Raw genomic sequence first — 20,909 nt, forward strand, 5'->3', positions numbered from 1 at the left:
AACGTTAGTCGAAAACGATCATGGTCCAAGCATGGTGGACCAGCTTAAACCACTTTAAAGGCTGATATCCACCAAAAGAAGGTTATGCTGTCTGTTTGGTGGGATTGGAAGGGTGTGGTATATTTTGAGCTGCTTCCAAGGAATTAAACGATTAATTCGGATGTTTACTGTCAACAATTGGACAAATTGAATACAGCCATCAAGGAGAAGCGACCAGAATTGGTCAATCGTAAAGGTGGCATATTCCACCAGGACAACGCTAGACCGCACACATCTTTGGTCACTCGCCAAAAACCGAGTGAACTTGGCTGGGAACTTTTGATGCATCCACCATATAGCCCTGACCTTGCACCATCTATTTTGATCTTTGCAGAACTCCTTAAATGGTAAAACTTTTGGCAATGATGAGGCTATAAAATCGCACTTGGTTCAGTTTTTTGCAGATAAAGGCCAGAAGTTCTATGAGCGTGGAATACTAAATTTGCCAGGAAGATGGCAAAAGGTTATCGAACAAAATGGTAATTATATATTTGATTATAGTTCATTCTAAGTTTTATTAAAAATGCATTTACTTTCTTTTAAAAAATCCGCAATTACTTTTTAGGCAACCCAATACTTTATAGGGTCGGAAATGGATATTGCACAGACCAAATAAAACCAAGGTTCATAAAGTCAGTTGGAAGTCATGAGAGAAATCATTGTACAAAATGTTGGTCTAATCGAATGAAAATTGCGCCCTCTATAGGCGCAATGCATCTTAAAGTATTCATTCAGTGTCGGGTTGTTAATTTTTGTTTAGTTTTGCAAAAAATTTAACTTTTGCGATAGTATACATCGTCAGGAGGCCAACGTAGCGCAGAGGTTAGCATGTCCGCCTATGACGCTGAACGCCTGGGTTCGAATCCTGGCGAGACCTTCAGAAAAAATTTTCAGCGGTGGTTTTCCACTCCTAATGCCGGCAACATTTGTGAGGTACTATGCCATGTAAAACTTCTCTCCAAACAAGTGTCGCACTGCGGCACGCCGTTCGGACTCGGCTATAAAAAAGAGGCCACTTATCATTGAGCTTAAAAAAAAAATTGAATCGGACTGTGAAAAGTTTGCCTTGTTCTTTGCCTTTTGGTCAAAATTTGCCATCCATCGGAAAAATAACAATCGAAAAAATTAAATATCGATAGTGGCTTCGATATTTTGCCAGCTCTATTTCAAATGGGCTATTACGCGTTACTGGGTTTAACCCCCACGCGTGCACTTGATATGTAGTTTTAAACTTCAAAATCTTACAAAATCCAGACATTGTTATCTGATTGACAGCTCTAGAATAATCATCAAACTCGAAGTCACCACCTGTTTTTCAAATCGAATTTGCTGTTGTATATAATAGTTATTTGGAATCCTAGGCATATACTTTTGTTGGAGACAAAATGGCCACTATGAACTTAAACTTTTTTGTAACAAGTTTTCAATTTCACTGTATCAGGATATAAAGTTGTGATTGGTTGCACACTCTGTGGATATAAACCGATTGTCAATTGCGTCAACCCTTTCTATGCTTCTTACTTTTCTCTGTGTTATTGTTTTCTTTTTTCACTAATTTCACTTTAGTCTAAACCTCTTGAATGGGAAAACTTTTTTGTAGTCCTTTATTATTGCTTCGCAAGCAACAGTGTCGACAGGATGGAAACTGTAACTTAAATAAAAAAAAAAAACAAAGAAAGCTGTACAAGCAAAAGCATTTAGAAAATTTTACTATCACGTACCACAAGATCTCTTCTATCTCAGATTTCTGTTTTCGTTATTCTGTTTTGGCATTCCTTGCCTCAGATAAAATAGCAAAAACCATGCATGTTGCTTTTTTTGTATGTAACTTTTGAGTGTAGATTTTGGTTTTCTGCCCAAAGGTAGAAGCCCTTGTTTTTTTTTTTATTGCTAACTAAACCAATTTAAGGCAAAATACCAAGGAGAAATCTAACAAGCCATGCTAAACCAGGACATCAAGACGTGGGAAAACAAGTGAAACTAAAAAAAAAAAACAAAGAGTGAAACAACAACACTTTACACATTTTTTTACAGTCTATGAGAATTGTATGAAACACAGTCTCTCAGCTACAAAATAACAAAATTGAAACAACTCTGTATTGCAAGTCGACAAAAGTAAATATTTTTGGCAACACTAGAATGTTATATTTTTCTATAAATTTCCTTAATTATCTTTGAACTAATACTAACAAGTAAAAGTGTGCTAAATTGAACAGTTGTTGGATGTCGTAACGGAACACTACGTGCAAAATTTCAGCCAAATCGTACAAAAATTGCGGCTTCCAAGGGCTCAAGAAGTCATATCGGGAGATCGTTTTTTATGGGAGCTATATCTAAATCTGAACCGATATGGCCCCAAATCCCCAACAACTTGCATCGATATTAAGCATCTGTGCAAAATTTCAAGCGGCTAGCTTTACACGTTCGACGGCTATCGTATTTTCGACAAACGGACGGACATGGCTAGATCGACTCAGAACGTCGAGACAATCAAGAATACATATACTTTTTGTGGTCTTAGACGAATATTTCGAGATGTTACACGCGGAATAACTAGATTTGTATACCCCCATACACCGGCATGGTGGGTATAAAAAGAACTCCCATGCGTATGAGTATCACTTTAATGGGAATGACTGAAGACTGCATACGCACCGGTGAACCATAGCAAAAAATTCGAAAGGAAACTGAAACAATGAAAAGCGTGTCGGTTGGGCCGAATATTGGGAACCCACCACCATTGTTTCTGCTAAAAATTTATACAAAATAAATTTAATTGAAGGGCATAATTTTATTCTACATACCAATTTTCTGTCAAACCAGCAAAAATTAAAGCTCTAGGAACCCAACAAGGATGATCGAGAGACCGGTTTACATGAGAGCTATACCAGATTAGAGACTAATTTGGAGCGTATTTCGCACAGTTGTTGGAAGTCGTAACAGAACAATGCATGCAAAATTTCAGCCAAATCGTACAAAAATTACGGCTTGTAAGGGTTTAAGAAATCAAATTGGAAGATCGGTTTATATGGGAGCTAAATCAGTTTATAAACCGATAAACCGCACTTGCCATAGTTATTGGAAGTTATAACAGGACACTATCTGCAAAATTTCAGCCAAATCGGACAAAAATTGCGGCTTCCAGCGGCTCAAGAAGTCAAATCAGGAGATCGGTTTATATGGAAACTATATCAGGTTATAGACTAATTTGGACCGTACTTGGAATATTTGTTGAAAGTCATAACAGAACACTATCTGCAAAATTTCAGCCAAATCGGACAAAAATTGCGGCTTTCAAGGGCTCAAAAATTCATATCAGGAGATCGGTTTATATGAAAACTATATCAGGTTATAGACTAATTTAAACCGTACTTGGCACAGATGTTAGAAATCATAACAAAACACTACGTGCAAAATTTCAGCCAAATCGAATGAAAATTGAGGCTTCCAGGGGCTCAAGAAGTCAAATCGGGAGATCGGTTATATGGGAGCTATATCTAAATCTGAACCGATATGGCCCATTTGCAATTTCCCAACGACCTACATCGATATTAAGCATCTGTGCAATATTTCGAGGTGTTACACGCGGAATGATAGATTAGTATACCCCCATCCCCTATCATGGTAGGTATAAAAAGAACTCCCATGCATATGAGTATTATTTTAATGGGTATCACTGAAGACTGCATAAACCAAACGCACTGGTGAACCATAGTAAAAAATTCGAAATCTGCTGAAAAGTGCATACCCTATGCCTCATAGCAGCTGTATCGAAATTTGTTCCGATTTGGACCAAATACAAAAAGTACAAGTCATTGTTCAATTGTGTATAACAAAATATTGATCTTTTTAGTAGCTATATCTAAAAATATACCGATCTGAACCATATACGAAATCGGATTATAAATGCGCCTTTTATGTGACCAAGACTTTAAATCGAGATATTGGTCTGTGTGGCAGCTATATCGAAAACTGTATCGTTTTGGGCCAAGTTGTAAAAAATGTCGAAGCGCATAACACAACTCACTGTCCCGAATTTCGGCGAAATCGGACAATAAATGCGTCTTTTAAGGGCCCAATAACTTTAATCGTGAGATCGGTCTAAATGGCAGCTATATCCAAATCTGGACCGATCTAAGCTAAATTGTAGAAGAATGGCGACATCGAATAATAAATGCGCCTTTTATGGGCCCAAAACCTTAAATCGAGAGATCGGTCTATATGGCAGCTATATTTAAATCCTGACCGATCTGGGCCAAATTGAGGAAAGATGTCAAAGGGCCCAACAAAACACACTGTCCCAAATTTTGGCGACATCGAATAATAAATGCACCTTTTATAGGCTCAAAACCTTAAATCGAGAGATCGGTCTATATGGCAGCTATATCCAAATCTGGACTGATCTGTGCCATATTGCAGAAGTACGTCGAGGGGTTTAACTTAAATCATTGTATCAAATTTCGACGACATGGGACAATTATTGCGCCTTTTATGGGCTCAAAATCTAAAATCGAGAGATCGGTTTATATGGCAGCTATATCCAAATCTGATACGATTTGGGCCAAATTGAAAAAGTATATCGAGTGGGCTAATACAACTCACTATGTCAAGAGGCTATGTCAAGATATAGTCCGATATAGCCCATCTTCGAAGTTAACCTGCTTATGGACAAAATAAAGAATTTGTGCAAAATTCAGCTCAATATCTCTATTTTTAAAGACTGTAGCTTGATTCTAACAGACGGATGGACGTGGATAGATCTTCTTAGATTTTTACGCTGATCAAGAATATATATACTTAATAGGGTCGGAATGGATATTTCGATGTGTTGCAAACTGAATGACAAAATGAATATACCCCCATCCTTCGGTGGTGGGTATAAAAATCATATCCATACGGTTGTTCAAAAATATATTCATTGGATCAGCTGGGTTGGACGTCATACATACTCGAGTATTAAGGTAGTTCTTCATGTATAGAGCGGTGCAGCCCCCACTACCTGATCTATCGACTCTGTGCACACAATATCTTGACATCTCCAACATCCAAGCCATCCAAGCCCGAATCGGTTCATTGCCTTAATAGCTCCATTAGCATAGCAATACTTATCCATTATCCTTCGTTTCCTTATAAAAAGATAGCATGCAAAGAACTTTACAAATGCGATCCATGGTGGAGGATATATAAGAACATAAAACGCTTTTACTAGTTTTGGTCTATCTAAAGGGTGATTTTTTTGAGGTTAGGATTTTCATGCATTAGTATTTGACAGATCACGTGGGATTTCAGACATGGTGTCAAAGAGAAAGATGCTCAGTATGCTTTGACATTTCATCATGAATAGACTTACTAACGAGCAACGCTTGCAAATCATTGAATTTTATTACCAAAATCAGTGTTCGGTTCGAAATGTGTTCATTCACCGTTCAGCGATGAGGCTCATTTCTGGTTGAATGGCTACGTAAATAAGCAAAATTGCCGCATTTGGAGTGAAGAGCAACCAGAAGCCGTTCAAGAACTGCCCATGCATCCCGAAAAATGCACTGTTTGGTGTGGTTTGTACGCTGGTGGAATCATTGGACCGTATTTTTTCAAAGATGCTGTTGGACGCAACGTTACGGTGAATGAACACATTTCGAACCGAACACTGATTTTGGTAATAAAATTCAATGATTTGCAAGCGTTGCTCGTTAGTGTCTATTCATGATGAAATGTCAAAGCATACTGAGCATCTTTCTCTTTGACACCATGTCTGAAATCCCACGTGATCTGTCAAATACTAATGCATGAAAATCCTAACTTCAAAAAAATCACCCTTTACATATTGTCCCTTCTAACTCTCCGCGAGGAAAGCCATTTGTTTGATTTTTCTGATAATCCAACTCTCGGGTTCGGTAAAGTAGAACAACAGCAGTGCAAAGATATTTTAAACAGGGAAATGTCGCTTAAATACTTCATACCTACTTGATACTTATTACGCATGTGTACTGTGTATTATCTGCAATTACGATGACATTTTTTACTATTATAAAAAGCAGCGCACATGTACTTGTACTTATTAGTATTTGATCCAAATCGGAACATATTTCGATATAGCTGCTATGGGGCATAAGGTATGCATTTTTGACCGAATTTTGACGAAAGATGGTATACGTATTTAGCCGAGGTGGTGGGTATCCAAAGTTCGGCCCAGCCGAACTTAACGCCTTTTTACTTGTTAAATTATATTTTGAAATTTTTGTCTAATTTAAAACTTTTACTGAAAACATCAGAAAATATTTCCAGTTTCAGCAAAAAACTACTTATGTCCCATTTTCAGCAGCCCTACTGTTGTATCCGCAAACATTTTTGCTGTTTTTACTAACAAATTTCTATGAGTGTACAGATAGTGTGCTTAGGACATGGAAGGAACATTTTTCCCAGCTGTAAGTGTACGATAGTGGTGGCGACGAGGATACTTCGGAACCAGTCCCTGATGGTACACCCAGAGAAATTAATTTGCTGATGTAAGCAAATGCTGTCTGCTGATTTTAAAGTACATTTTTGTACACTTCAGCCATAGGATAGGGAATACTTATTTCGTCACTCCATTTGTAATACCTAGAATATCCGTCTAAGAATATATAAGTATATATATTCTTGATCGTCATGACATTTTAAGTCGACCTAGCCATGTCCGTCCGTCCGTTTGTCTGTCTGTCGAACGCATGCTAACTTTAGAAACAGTAAACAAAGGTGTCTTAAATTTAGTATAAATACTTCTTATTAACACAAGTCGGTTGGGGTTGTAAATGGGACAAATCGGTCCAGGTTTTTGTATAGCTTCCATAATCCGATATCGGATCTTGACTTCTTAAGCCTATAGAGGATGCAATTCTTATCCGATTTAGCAGAAATTTTGCATGAAGTTTTGTTCTAACTTCTAACAACTGCGCCAAATATGGTTTAAATCGGTTCATAACCTGATGTAGCTCCCATGATCCCACAGATCTCCCAAAATTTGGCTGCAATTTTGCACAGTGAATTCCACTTTGGTCTACAACAGCCAAACCAAGTATGGCTCGAATCGTTCCATAACAAGTTATAGATCCAATAGCATAGCAATTCTTGTCCATTATCCTTTGTTTGTCTATCGGCCAAAAAACTTGATAAATGCGATCCACGGTGGAGGGTATATAAGATTCGGACCGGCCGAACTTAGCACGCTTTTACTTGTTCTAACTATTAAAGGAAACCTTCTCAAATTTTCAGCCGACTCAACTACTTTATATTATTCGGTCTTTAACGCACTCAGCCAAGAGACAGATGAAGGGTGAATCAACAAATTGTAAGCCGAACAAATCCACGCGCATCACAACCGCAATACTGAAGTGCGTGTGTGAACCTGTTTCCTTTACGCAACAGCTTCTTTCTTTTAACATCTAATGCGTAGAAAGCCATTCTAATGAGTAAAGGGCAATATTAAAAGTTTTGCTTTTTTCATAACTCTTAAATCATCGTCATCATCATTTGTTTTCCATTTCCTTCTTTGAGTTCTGTTTATGTTGGCAAATGAATAAAAAGGATACAAAAGTTCTTTTGTTGTCTATTCAAAACCCAACACTAATTGACTACAAACACGCGTTTCACAAATCTCCAGCCTGCACTCGGATAGTAATCACTGGTATTTGAAATTACCAGCTCCATTTCCTCCAGCATTGTTAATTTTTTTCTTCTGTCTGCAGTTGTTCCCCTCATTTTTTTCCCTAATAATATGAGACATGACATCGTTGTTCTTTTAAACGCAACAAATTAGAAGTGAAATATAACTTTACTCTCCAAAGTGCTCATCTTAATTTATAAAACAAACACAACAACAACAACAACAACAACTGAAGCAGCAGCAAAAAGCAACTTCCGACGCTTCAGTGACAAGCAAAATGGAAACAAAAGTTGTTTGCATTTTAAATAAGTTTTAGCCAACAAAGTGGACATTGTCGGTCGACAACCATCGAGGACTATGGTTGGCAGGTGTGGTCCATGCAAAGGCTGTCTTTAACGCCTTGCTTTGTTGCGACCCCCACCACAACTGTTGCAGTTTATGTCACTCAATGTATGATAGAAAAAAAGAACAACAAAATCATGGTTCAGCCATCCGTTCGCTCATTGTGTAAGTCCTAGACTATGGTCTAATGGAAAAAGTTAAAAATAGGAAAAGATTTTAATTTGTAACTTCAGATGACGCGGGCCTTGCTATGATTTGAAAACTTTTTCATTATTCCCTAATAACTTGATGAGGTAGAACATGTGAAATTATAAAGTCATATTCCAGAATGTAATCGCATTCAACATGCTGCAATAAGAGATTCATTTCTTTTATATTCTCGATAAGCATAACAAAAGACAATAACTTCATCGTTTGAACTGCACATAAATTCGTACAATAACAGGCTGCCTACAACATCAAACGCAACGGTTCGGGTCCTGGCTCAAATATCAGAAAAATGCTTCAGCGGCGATAATCCCCTCTCCAATGCTGGCAATCAGCAATGTTAAACACCCTTGCAAAGTGGCATCACTAAGCGTTAAAGCATATAAATTTAAGTTTAATTGAAAAACTGTAACTTAAGTAGACGACATGCGAGTAACAAATAGACAGTGTTATTGTATTTCACAGAATACAATGGGACTCACGGAGACACCAGGATCTTGGAATAAAGAGGTTGACCATAACAGAATTTATGGTCAAGGAAGCCTTTGGTGTCGCCTAACATGCTTTGTCGGACTTGGGTATAAATACCACCCTTGCCTCCTGCCAGACTTTCGGAGTATATGCAAGTCCTAGGCACGCTGTGAAAATTTTGGCCAGATGAGGCGCCAGATAGTCGGCCTCCTTTTGTAGTAACGGCGGAAATATTTCATCAGGTCCGGGTGATTTAAATGGTTTGAAGCTGCTCAAGGCCCTCCTCACGGTTTGAAGCCTTGAGGAGCTTCAAACCATTTAAATCACCCGGACCTGATGAAATATTTCCGCCGTTACTACAAAAGGAGGCCGACTATCTGGCGCCTCATCTGGCCAATGTTTTCACAGCGTGCCTAGGACTTGCATATACTCCGAAAGCCTGGCAGGAGGCAAGGGTGGTATTTATACCCAAGCTGAAAGCCAGGCAGGAGGCAAGGGTGGTATTTATTCCCAAGCCGAAAGCCTGGCAGGAGGCAAGGGTGGTATTTATACCCAAGCCTGACAAAGCATGTTAGGCGACACCAAAGACCTATAAGCCTTACGTCCTTTCTATTCAAAACCATAAAACGTATTGTGGACACCAAGATAAAGAGTAGGACATTCAGCGAACTGCTCAAATACAAACATCATGTCTATGACAAGGAAAGGTAGGTGGAGACTACCCTGCATGAGGTTCTGCATAAAATAGAAGAATCCTTCGATGCCAAGACGTACACATTGGCGGTTTGCATGGACATCAAGGGGGCGTTTAACAATGTGCGGTTCGATACATTGATCCAATCCTTAGACAAGTACCGGGTACTGAAAAAACCATATGCTATGGAACAGGTGGATAAATTGCGCGTCCCATGACATAAATATAAGGGAGAAAAAGGCACAAGGTATGCCACAGGGGCCATTTCATCGCCACCCGTTTGGGTGACCACCATAAATGATCTGTTACGGATGCTGACTGAAGAGGGATTTAAACCCGTCCGCTATGCAGACAATGTTATAATACATCGTAGGGGAAAGGATCCAAACCAGCTATGCAGAAGGGCCGAAAAAGTCTTGCATATGGCATATGACTGGCCTAGACCCAGCGGTCTCAATGTTAACCCAGAGAAGACTGAAATATGCCTGTTCATCAGGAAATCGAAGGTGGGCCAAATTGATACACCACGTCAATAAAACGATTTCGATATCTGACAAGGTCAACTACTTAGGTGTGATCGTGGATAGGAAATTTAATTGGAAGTCTTACATTCAGGAGCGTATTGAGATGACTCACTGATGTTGGGCACTATGTAGAAGATCCGTAAGCTAAAAATGCGGACTGAATCAAAAGATGGTCCACTGGCTCTACAGGAACGTGATTAGAACAATACTTACTTACGCCTCAGTAGTTTGGTGGTCTGCTATGGAGAAAAAGTGCAACATTAGGACCGTACAACAGGTTCAAAGAACATGTTGCCTTGGTATAGGCGGAGCGATGAGGACCATGTCCACTAGGGCACTGGAGACTATTCTAAATATCCGACCCAGTGAGATACAGGTTAAATGTCAGGCAGCCACTGCGGCTTTGAGACTCAAGGCGATGGGAGAATGGATTGAGGATGGGAGCAGCTCATACCATCGCAGTATAATCGAGGCGACTATAGGAAAACTGGAAAGAAGGGAAGAGACTTCCGATCGGATACCTGAGACGACACTTGAGGTCGAGTGCGAGGCACTGCTGCTGGCGGCACAATCTAGGACTGACGGAACCCTAATATTGCCATCTGGAACATCATGTTACACGGATGGATCAAAGCTAGAGGACAGAGTGGGCCTGGGTGTCTACATTGAGAACACTGAGATTTTTTTAGACTGCTTGACCATAATACGGAATGCGAGTGGTGGTATAGTATCAAGTGTGAACATCTTTACAGACTGTAAAATGGCCACAACGGCAAAGCAAGCAGGACCGTAAGGTCACTAACAGTCTTACAGTGTAAGAAGGAGATTAACGTCTTCTCTGATTATGGGACAATCCTCATCGTTTCGGTGCCGGGCCATAACGGAGTCAGGAGGAATGAAAGCGCTGACGAATTGACAGTGAAGGCCAGTGTACTGCCGTCAATAAACTTGGTTAGGTCAGGTTAGGTTTAAGTGGCAGTCTGTCATCAGACTCACTTAGACGTGTTGGTCCATTGTGATACCACAGGAACAGAAGAAGGAAGATGCCTTCTAGTTCCTACCGTTGAAGCATCCAGATCGCTTTAAAAAGCCCAACAGCTTGCGACAGGTTCTCAAAGAAGTGAGAACCTAAAGTGAAACTCCTTCTGACTGCTAGTGCGGGACACACACACAGAAGGTGTTCTATAGTCCCTTCTTCTTCGATGTCCTCACAGCTTCTGCAAAAGTCGTTGCTGGCAACATTCAGGCTGTCAGCATGTTTTTCGATTAGACGGTGACCTGTCATGACGGACACAATGACTGACACGTCTGTTCTAGCCAATGACAGCACCGACAGTAGACATGACAGCACATGACAGTAGACCTCTTCAAGTCTAGATTAGGCCACCTAGTTTTGGAAAGCTCACAGCCCCCATCTATCATTCGTTACCCTTCGGGCCTGGTCCTGAAAACTTAGCTTACTTGTCGTTAGAGGCATACCAATAGATTCCAGTATCTCTGTAATGTATAGGATAGTTCCTAGTCTCGCAAGCTCGTACGCTTTACAATTCCCTGGGATATATCTGTGTGAGGAATAATATTTATTCAATCCATTTTTTATACCCTCCACCATAGGATGGGGGTATACTAATTTCGTCATTCTGTTTGTAACTACTCAAATTATTCGTCTGAGACCCCAAAAAGTATATATGATCGTCCCGACCTTTTATGTCGATCCAGCCATGTCCGTCCGTCCATTCATCCGTCCGTCCGTCTGTCTGTCTGTCGAAAGCACGCTAACTTCCGAAGGAGTAAAGCTAGCCGCTTGAAATTTTTCACAAATACTTCTTATTAATGTAGGTCGGTTGGGATTGTAAATGGGCCATATCGGTTCATGTTTTGATATAGCTGCCATATAAACCGATCTTGGGTCTTGACTTCTTGAGCCTCTAGAGAGCGTAATTCTTATCCGATTGGAATGAAATTTGGCACGACGCGTTTCGTTATGATATCCAACAATTGTGCCAAGTATGGTTCAAATCGGTTGATAACCTGATATAACTGTCATATAAACCGATCTGGGGTCTTGACTTCTTGAGCCTCTAGAGTGCGCAATTCATATCCGATTGGAATGACAACTGTTCCGAGTATGGTTTAAATCAGTTCATAACCTGATATAGTTGTCATATAAACAGATCTTGGGACTTGACTTCTAGAGGGAGCAATTCCTATCCGTTTTGGCTGAAATTTTGCAAGACGTATTTTATTCTTACTTTCAACAACTGTGTCAAATAAGGTTCAAATCAGTTCAAAACCTGATATAGCTGCCATATAAACTGATCTGGCATCTTAACTTTTGACCGATTTGCCTGAAATTTTGTACGACGGATCGTCTCATGACCATCAACATACGGGTTTATTATGGTCTGAATCGGTCTATAGCCCGATACAGTTCCCATATAAATCGATCTCTCTATTTTACTGCTTGAGCTCTCAAAGGGTGCAATTCTTATTCGAATTGGCTGACATATCGCTCTAATAGCAGAGCAAATCTTTTTTTATATCCTTTATTTGCCTAAGAAAAGATGCCGGGAGAAGAACTCGACAAATGCGATCCATGGTGAAGGATCGGCCCGGCCGAACTTAGCACGCTTTTACTTGTTTGTTGTTAAAAAATAAGTAGAGCCACTTTTTTGTCTTAAATGAATGAAATCGGAAATACTATAACGAATTGGAGGTGACACACGGAAGCGTGTAGGCTGTATGAGAGTGGCTCTGTGACCGACGATAGGTTATCTCCGTGGTCTCCTGGCCAGGTACATTTTGACTCTATTATCTATTTACTTGTTGATACTCGTATTGTTCCAATCGATAAACATGTCGGTTTGGGAGAGTTTTGGGGTATGGCTTCCCCTACGATTATTTGATGCCAAAGTTTTATACCAAATTTGTGTTTTGGATTACCAATTTTGTGTTTTTGGGTTATCATAAGGTGGCATACAAAATTTCGCTTAAATCGATGCAGCCATCTCCAAGATGTCACGTTTTTGGAAATCGTGGTTGGGGGTGGGTTCACCCCCTCGAGGATATCACAAAATGAAATACCTTATTTTCACCAGGAGCGCTAAACTCTACCATCTGTGAAAATTTCATGAAACCGGTTCAGCCATTTTTGAGTCTATTCGAAACAAACAAAGAGAGCTCAACACTCTCAATTTTATACCCTACACCTCCACTGTTGTACAGGGTATTCTACCTTGGTGCATTTGTTTGTAACTTCCAGTAGGAAGAGAGATAGAACCATTGATAAGTATACCGATCGGCTCAGAATCACTTTTTTATTCGATTTAAATACGTCAGCCTGTCTGTCTGTCTATCCGTTTGTCTATGCTTATTTGTGTACAAAGAAAGGTCGCAAATTTCATCCGATACTGGCGAATTTCATATATATCGGTTGAGATTTAGATATAACTCTCATATATCGCCCGATTTGGACTAATATTGCAATAAAGTGCTCATTTTTTAACCGATTCTGTAGAAATTTGGCGGGAAGAATTTCTTTACGATTCCCAATATTACAGACGGATTTCATAGATTGAGATATAGCTGTCATATATGCATATCGCCCGACTTTCACTTCTAGAGCCACTGCAAGCGCATTTATTGACCAATCCTATCAAAATTTTGCACAATGCTTTCCTCGACAATATCCACAATATCTGAGAAGTTTGCCCTTAATCGTTTCAGATTTAGATAAATCTCCCATACATATGTTCGTCCGATTTTTAGAAATATTGCAATAAAGTGCTTATTTGTTAACCGATTCTCTCGTAATTTGGAAGGAAGAATTTTCTTATGACTCTCGACATAACTGTGGAATTTCATAGAAATCGGTTCAGATTTAGATATAGTTGCTATATAAGTATATCATCCGATTTTTACTTCTAGAGCCACTGCAAGCGCATTTATTGACCAATCTTCTCAAAATCTTGCACAACGCTTTCCTCGACGACTGTGAAAGTATCTGACAAGTTTGCTCGAAAGCGGTTCAGAATTAGATATAGCTTTCATATATATAGGGTTGCCCAAAAAGTAATTGCGGATTTTTCATATAGTCGGCATTGACAAATTTTTTCACAGCTTGTGACTCTGTAATTGCATTCTTTCTTCTGTCAGTTATCAGCTGTTACTTTTAGCTTGCTTTAGAAAAAAAGTGTAAAAAAAGTTTATTTGATTAAAGTTCATTCTAAGTTTTATTAAAAATGCATTTACGTTCTTTTAAAAAATCCGCAATTACTTTTTTGGCAACCCAATATGTTGGTCAAATTTTATGTAATTTCCAATAATGTTGTCATTTGTTAACCGTAATTATTACAGTTTGAACATATTTGCTCGAAATTTGATACGGATTGTTTAATAACCCAACAGGAAACAACCGGCGAGATTCATCAAAATTGGTTCAGAATCAGATATAGCTCCTACTTTGCCTTTCCTTACAGGTTAAACGAAAGATTCCATCATCGGCTCATAATATGTAAAAACAGAATCCAGACTCTTAAAAAAAGTCTTTAATCGAAAATAATGAAGATTCCCAGAAATATCTAAGAAGATTTGTATGCACAAACAACCCCTTTTGTCCTCTGAGACATTTACTTCGGCCATTACCCTGCTTATGATCATAAAATATAACACATTTCTAATTACTCACTTCACATTCGCCTTGATTACATGCGGCTTTTGCCACCATCAACATGTCCCACGTAATTGTAGCCAATCCAATGATAATGTGTGTCCAATGATTTGGATGTTGACACTTTTCGCATCATTACTGATACTTTAGTTGCCTTTGATATCGTTTCATTCGCTTTTTTCGCCAACCAACTGACCTACCCACTAAAGGATTTCTTTTTAGGGTCGTAAAAAATGTCGTATCTTTGGCTTTATTTTTCTCGCAGCATCAAAATCGTCAGCATCATTTTTTTATGGTCCCTAACAATTGTTTTTGTGTTGGCCATCGATGTGGTTGCTGTTGTCCCAATTCAATGCTGGCTCGTTGGCGCTGTTGTTGTCGTTGAGGAAAAGCGTGAAAGGAAGGAAAGCTTGTTTATCTTTAATGAATAGATGGACACATGCAAAAATACAAAAGCCCTGTTTTATTATCATTAAATAAGGATCAGTGTCACATTTGTAAACACTTTATTAGAGAAGTAGAATCCAACATAGTCGTTAAATCACCCACATGCAGTAAAAGCTATATTAGGACATATCGTAAATACAAGCAATAAGAAAAATATATTAGTTAAATCGGATTAGATATACCAACATGCAACGATATTTAAAATGTGGATTAAAACTTATTTAACCAACTGAAATGGGGTTACAAGTTTATTTGCCACATTTCGATGAAAAAGTCACTTCGGTTATGGTCAAACTTTTGGCAACTTTATCTGTTTGTAAAGGATGGTCCTTTTAGGTGAACATTCAAAACTTCTGCAAAACCAAAAATGTTTCATTTACAGCAAAAACAAGTAAAAAGGCATTGAGTTCGAACTTTGGATACCCACTACCTCGGGTATATATGTAAACGCCCTTTCGTCATAATCCGATGGAAATTGGATAACTTATGCACCCAAATTCGGCACGGACATTGAGTGGTCTTATAAATATAAGTCACTGTTGAATTTTGTATTTCCATACAAACCATACTTAGGTCAGATGCCGGGAGACTTAAAATAACCCACTGTTTCAAATCTCGGCGAAATTGGTCAATAAATAAAGTTTTTATGGGCTTCAGACCCTTTATCGGCAGATCGGTCTATATGGCAGCTATATCTAAATATAGTCAGATCTGAACCATACTTAAGTTCGAAGTTGGGAGGCCTTAAACTACTCACTGTTTAAAATTTCAGATAAATTGAGCAATAAATGAAGCTTTTATGGGCTTCAGACCCTTTATCGGCAGATCGGTCCATATAGCAGCTATATCCAAACATGGTCCGATTTGGCCCGTTCAAGAACTTAACCAGCGTGCATCAAAATGAAAAGATCTGTGCCAAATTTCAGCTAAATATCTCAATTTTTGAAACCTGTAGAGTGATTACAACAGTCGGAAGGACGGACGGACAGACACACGGACATCGTTAAATCGTCTTAGAGTTTTACGACGGTTCGAAATATATATACATTGTAGGTTCGGAAATTGATATTTTGATGTGTTGCAAACGGAATGACTAAATGAATCCTACGGTGGGTATAAAATGGGTGGGTATAAAAATGGTCTATTACTCGGAAGGATGATTGATTTGGTTTGTTTATATCCTTGGTCTCTTCCATTTTAGAGTGTAGCTCAAAAAACGACTAGATCGTGTGCGAATGTGAACTCGGAAAGGGTAAATTTTTAAAGAATTTACTTTAGGTAAAAAAATGCATTTTGAGCCATTAAAAAAATACCCATCCTTTGTATTCGTCACAAATTCCTGCAATGTTATCGTAAACAAAGTCCTAGTGTTTTCAATAAAAGAAGTTTACATGTCGAAAAGTTCGTGTAGGCACAACAGTCTACACCTGTAGCGTAGGCACAACAGTCTAGACCTGATAAGTGAATCGCAAAAACATCGTCTATTTTGTTTCACATATCCGTGGATTTCAATTATGACTAGTTCGGACAAGTGAAATTTAAACTGGACGAATAAGGTGTAGTCAATTTGGGCCTTATTGATTGTAAATGCAATAAAACCTTTGCGGCAAACAAATCTAATAAAACCGATTTAGCTAAAATTTTGCACGTAGTGCTTTTGTAGCACTTCCAACAACCACGCTAAGCATGGTTTAAATAGGTCCATGTTTTGATATAGCTGCCATATAAACCGATCTTTGGTCTTTACTTCTTGAGCCTCTAGAGGGCGCAATTCTCATCCGATTTAACTGAAATTTTGCACGTAGTGTTTTGGTATCACTTTCAACAACTGTGCTAAGTATGAGTCAAATCGGTTCATAATCTGGTACAGCTATCATATAAACCGATCTTTCAAAATTTCAGTCGAGTCGGGTGATAATTACGCCCTCTAGAGGCTGAAGAAGTCAAAATCCGAGATCAGTTTGTATAGCAGCTACATCAGGTTATAAACCGATTTAGACTATTTTTGAAACAGATATTGGAAGTCAAAACAAAACACCTCAGCCAAATCGGATATTAACTGCGTTCTCTCAGAGAGCCTCCAGAAATCAAGATTCAAGATCGGTTTTTACCGATCCATTTACAATCCCATGCCCGTCTGCCGACAGACAGACGGGCATGGCTAAATCGACTTAGGATGTCAAGATGATCAAGAATATTTGTGTTTTGTTGGGTCTCGGATCAAAACTTCGATGACGAAATTAGTATGCGCTCATCTTATGGTGGAGGATATAATGATAAGGGACATCCTCTTTATAGCCGGGTACGATCAGAGTGCAGCAGAGCGACACCACTTAGTAGAGAAGTTCACGTGGCTTTTATCTAAAGTAATAACCTCACAAATAGTGGAGGCCACCGTAGCGCAGACGTTAGCATGTCCGCCTATGACGCTGAAAGCCTGAGTTCAAATCATGGCGAGACTATCAGAACAAATGTTCAGCGGTGGTTTTCCCCTCCTAATGCTGGCAACATTTGTGAGATTCTATGCCATGTAAAACTTATCTCCAAAGAGGTGTCGCACTGCAGCACGCCGTTCGGACTCGGCTATAAAAAGGAGGCCCCTTATCATTGAGCTTAAACTTGTATCGGATTGCACTCATTGATATGTGAGAAGTTTGCCCCTGTTTCTTGATGGAATCTTCATGGGCAAAATTTGCAATTTGCAATTTAATAACCTCACAAATGTGGCCAGTATCTCGCTAGGATTCGTGGCCAAATACACAATTTTAAAAATCCGTGCTTGTGGTGTAGGACTTAAAATCACATCGACCAAAATTCGCATTTTTAAAAATCCTTTATAACTAATGCTGCAGCCTATGATTCAATTGATGTTAATTTTTGCAATTCTTGTTTTTACAATGTGACCTTGTAGAAACATTACCAATACGTTAGCCAGCTATGAAACTCTTTTACTCATATAAACACAAAAGTTTATTAGCAGAAAAAAAATGTAAAAATGGCATTCAATTATACGAGTAACTTTTGGTATGGTTCTGATATTTGCCATTATACAGTGTTGTCAATCAGTGCGTTTGCTGGGCTTTTGTTGCACATTTTCGAAATGGTAAATTTAAGTGAAGAGAATGATTTTACATTCATCGTCTTGATTTCTTAGTTGATTTAGCCAAGTCCGTTAGAGCGCACAACAAGCCGATTACTGACTTAGGTGTATGTCCATAGTTGCATGGGGCAGATTAATATCTGCTCCCTCTTTTCAACCTAACCTAACCTAGCCAAGTCCGTCCATGCCAACGTTAGTTAAATTGACATATATACTAGATATAGCCCTTCTGCAAATCGTTACCCTTAATCGGGTTATCGATTCTCTTGAAACCTATGGAAGACATGCCAATGCATAGACCAATATTAGCAATTTGTTGCAAAGAGGATTTTTGATAACAGAGAACCTGAAGTGTCAGTTTGTAGCCAATTTGGAATGAAAATTTGCCAAAAAAAAAAACTTTATAAACAAAAATAGATCGGTATCTTAGATAAAATAACTCGAAGTAGCAAATAAGGATTATCGATAAGAATTGCTATGTTGTTGGAAGTATATCAGATTATGGCCCGATTCCAGCCATACATGGTCTGGATGTTTGAGACTATAGTGAAAGGCATTGTGCAAAATTTCAGCCGAATCCGAAAGAGTTGCGCCCTGCAATGACTAATGAAATATAACCATGCGATCGGTTCATATTAGGGCTACATCAAGTTATGGACCGATACAGGCCATGCATGACTCGTACCCTGGAGGAGAATAGGAGAAGACATTATGCAAAATTTCAGCCAAATTGTATTATAATTGTGCTCTCCAGAGACTCAAGAAGAATAATCCAGAGGTCGTTTTATACGGGAGCTATATCAGGAGATGAAACGATTGCTACCATACTTGGCACGATAGTTGGGGATCATTACGAAATATCAATTCGGATAATAATTGCGCCCTCTAGAGGCTCAAGAAGTATAATCCAAAGGTCGGTTTATATGGGACATAAAACCCGTGATGAACCAATTTGGACCATACTTGTCACGGTTATTGGGAGTTAAAGCAAAACATAATAGAGCATGCAGAAGTATAAACAGCAGATCCATTTATATCGGAGACTAGCTGGACCGGGCCCGCTCCGCTGCGCCTTCTTTTACTTTGTATGGAAAAAGATTTTCCTTGGAATATTTATTTTCTACAATTAAAGTGCTTTTAGTGAAATACCATGCTACGAAAATAGTATATCGCTTAGCAAACAGTATAACAATATAAGTGCCTTTATCTGATTCCCATATGATCTTACGAAATTATTACCTAAGAATTTAAGTTTGGATGTAAGGTGTACGCCATTCTTAAAATACTTTATTTCAGCCCGATATTCTCATGATGTGTGATTTAGGGGTGTTTTCGGGGGTAAGGTGGTCCCCCAGACACTTGGCCCCAAAAAATGTCAGCATCGTGCTCTTCTCTCAAATACCATTTATTTAGACTCATTTTGCAATTGGATTTGAGGGGAGTTTACAGGATGAGGCGTCCACAAAACACATGGTCCCAAGATTGATTATCAAAACCGTTTTCTAATCTCAAATACCTTTCATTTGAGCCACATATTGGCATAGTTGAAAAATGTTTACCTTTTGGGTGGTGTTTTGGGGAAGGGGTGATGACTAAACATTTAGATATCAAATTCGTATTCTACTCCCATTTGGGGGTATTTTGTGAAAGAGGTAGACCCCAGAAAATTGGCCCCGAAAGTGGATATCAATTCTTGCTCTACCCCCAATTCCGTTTTAGAGAGTGGGGTGGGGATCAACAACGTGCTCTATTCCCACATATATGTACCCCAAACACTAAGCCCTGAAAATATATCAGCATCGTGCTCTATTCCCACATATATGTACGCCATATTGCCATTGGCCTCAAAATTGGATATCAAATTCGTTTTCAAATCTCAAATATCACTCACTTAAGCCCTTATTGAAAAAGCCAGCAAATATGTTCGGTTCGGGGTATGGGCCCCAAAAACTATGAATATCGAGCTCCACCGTCTTGAACACTCAAATTGTATGGGTGAGCAAATACGTCCTACTTGGGGGTAGTTATGGTGGTGGGACTTCCCCTAAACAGTTGGCTTCCAAATACCCTTCATTTGAGCTCCATTTTTCCATAGTCGGCAAACATGGTCTGTAAATAAGTCCTGTTTGGGGGGTGTTTTGGGGAAGGGGTGGACCCCCAGAAACTTGAGTCCAACATTTGGATATCAGATTCGTATTTTACTTGCAAATACCTTTCATTTGAGTCCCATATTGAAATGGTCGGTAAATATGTACGATTTAGGGGTGTCTTGGGGGTTGGGGTGGTCCCCTAAACACTTGGACCGACAATTGGATATCAGATACGTTTTCTTATCTTAAATACCTTTTATTTGATTTCATATTGACGTGATTGGTATATATATATATATATATATATTTGGGAGATTTTGGGGAGGGGCGCCCCCCCCCCCCCTCTAGGTACCCCATCCGAAATTTGAGTACCAATTTTTTGTTTGTAGGTTACTATAAGAGAGCACACAAAATTTCACTTAAATCGCACCACCCATCTCCGAGATTTGGCGCTACTGAAAATTCATATTATTCACCACGAGATCATTATGCACCATCAGTAAAAATTTCAAGAAAATCGGTTCAGCCGTTTCCCCTCAGGAACACAAAAACAAACCTACAAACAAACACAAATTGATTTTTACATATAAGATATATCCAAACATGGACTGATTTGGCCTATATACAATCTCAACCGGTGTACATTAGAAAGAAGTATTTGTACCAAATTTCAAGCTGCTATTT

Source organism: Stomoxys calcitrans, chromosome 5 (assembly GCF_963082655.1).
Source record: "Stomoxys calcitrans chromosome 5, idStoCalc2.1, whole genome shotgun sequence".
Classification (NCBI taxonomy): domain Eukaryota; kingdom Metazoa; phylum Arthropoda; class Insecta; order Diptera; family Muscidae; genus Stomoxys; species Stomoxys calcitrans.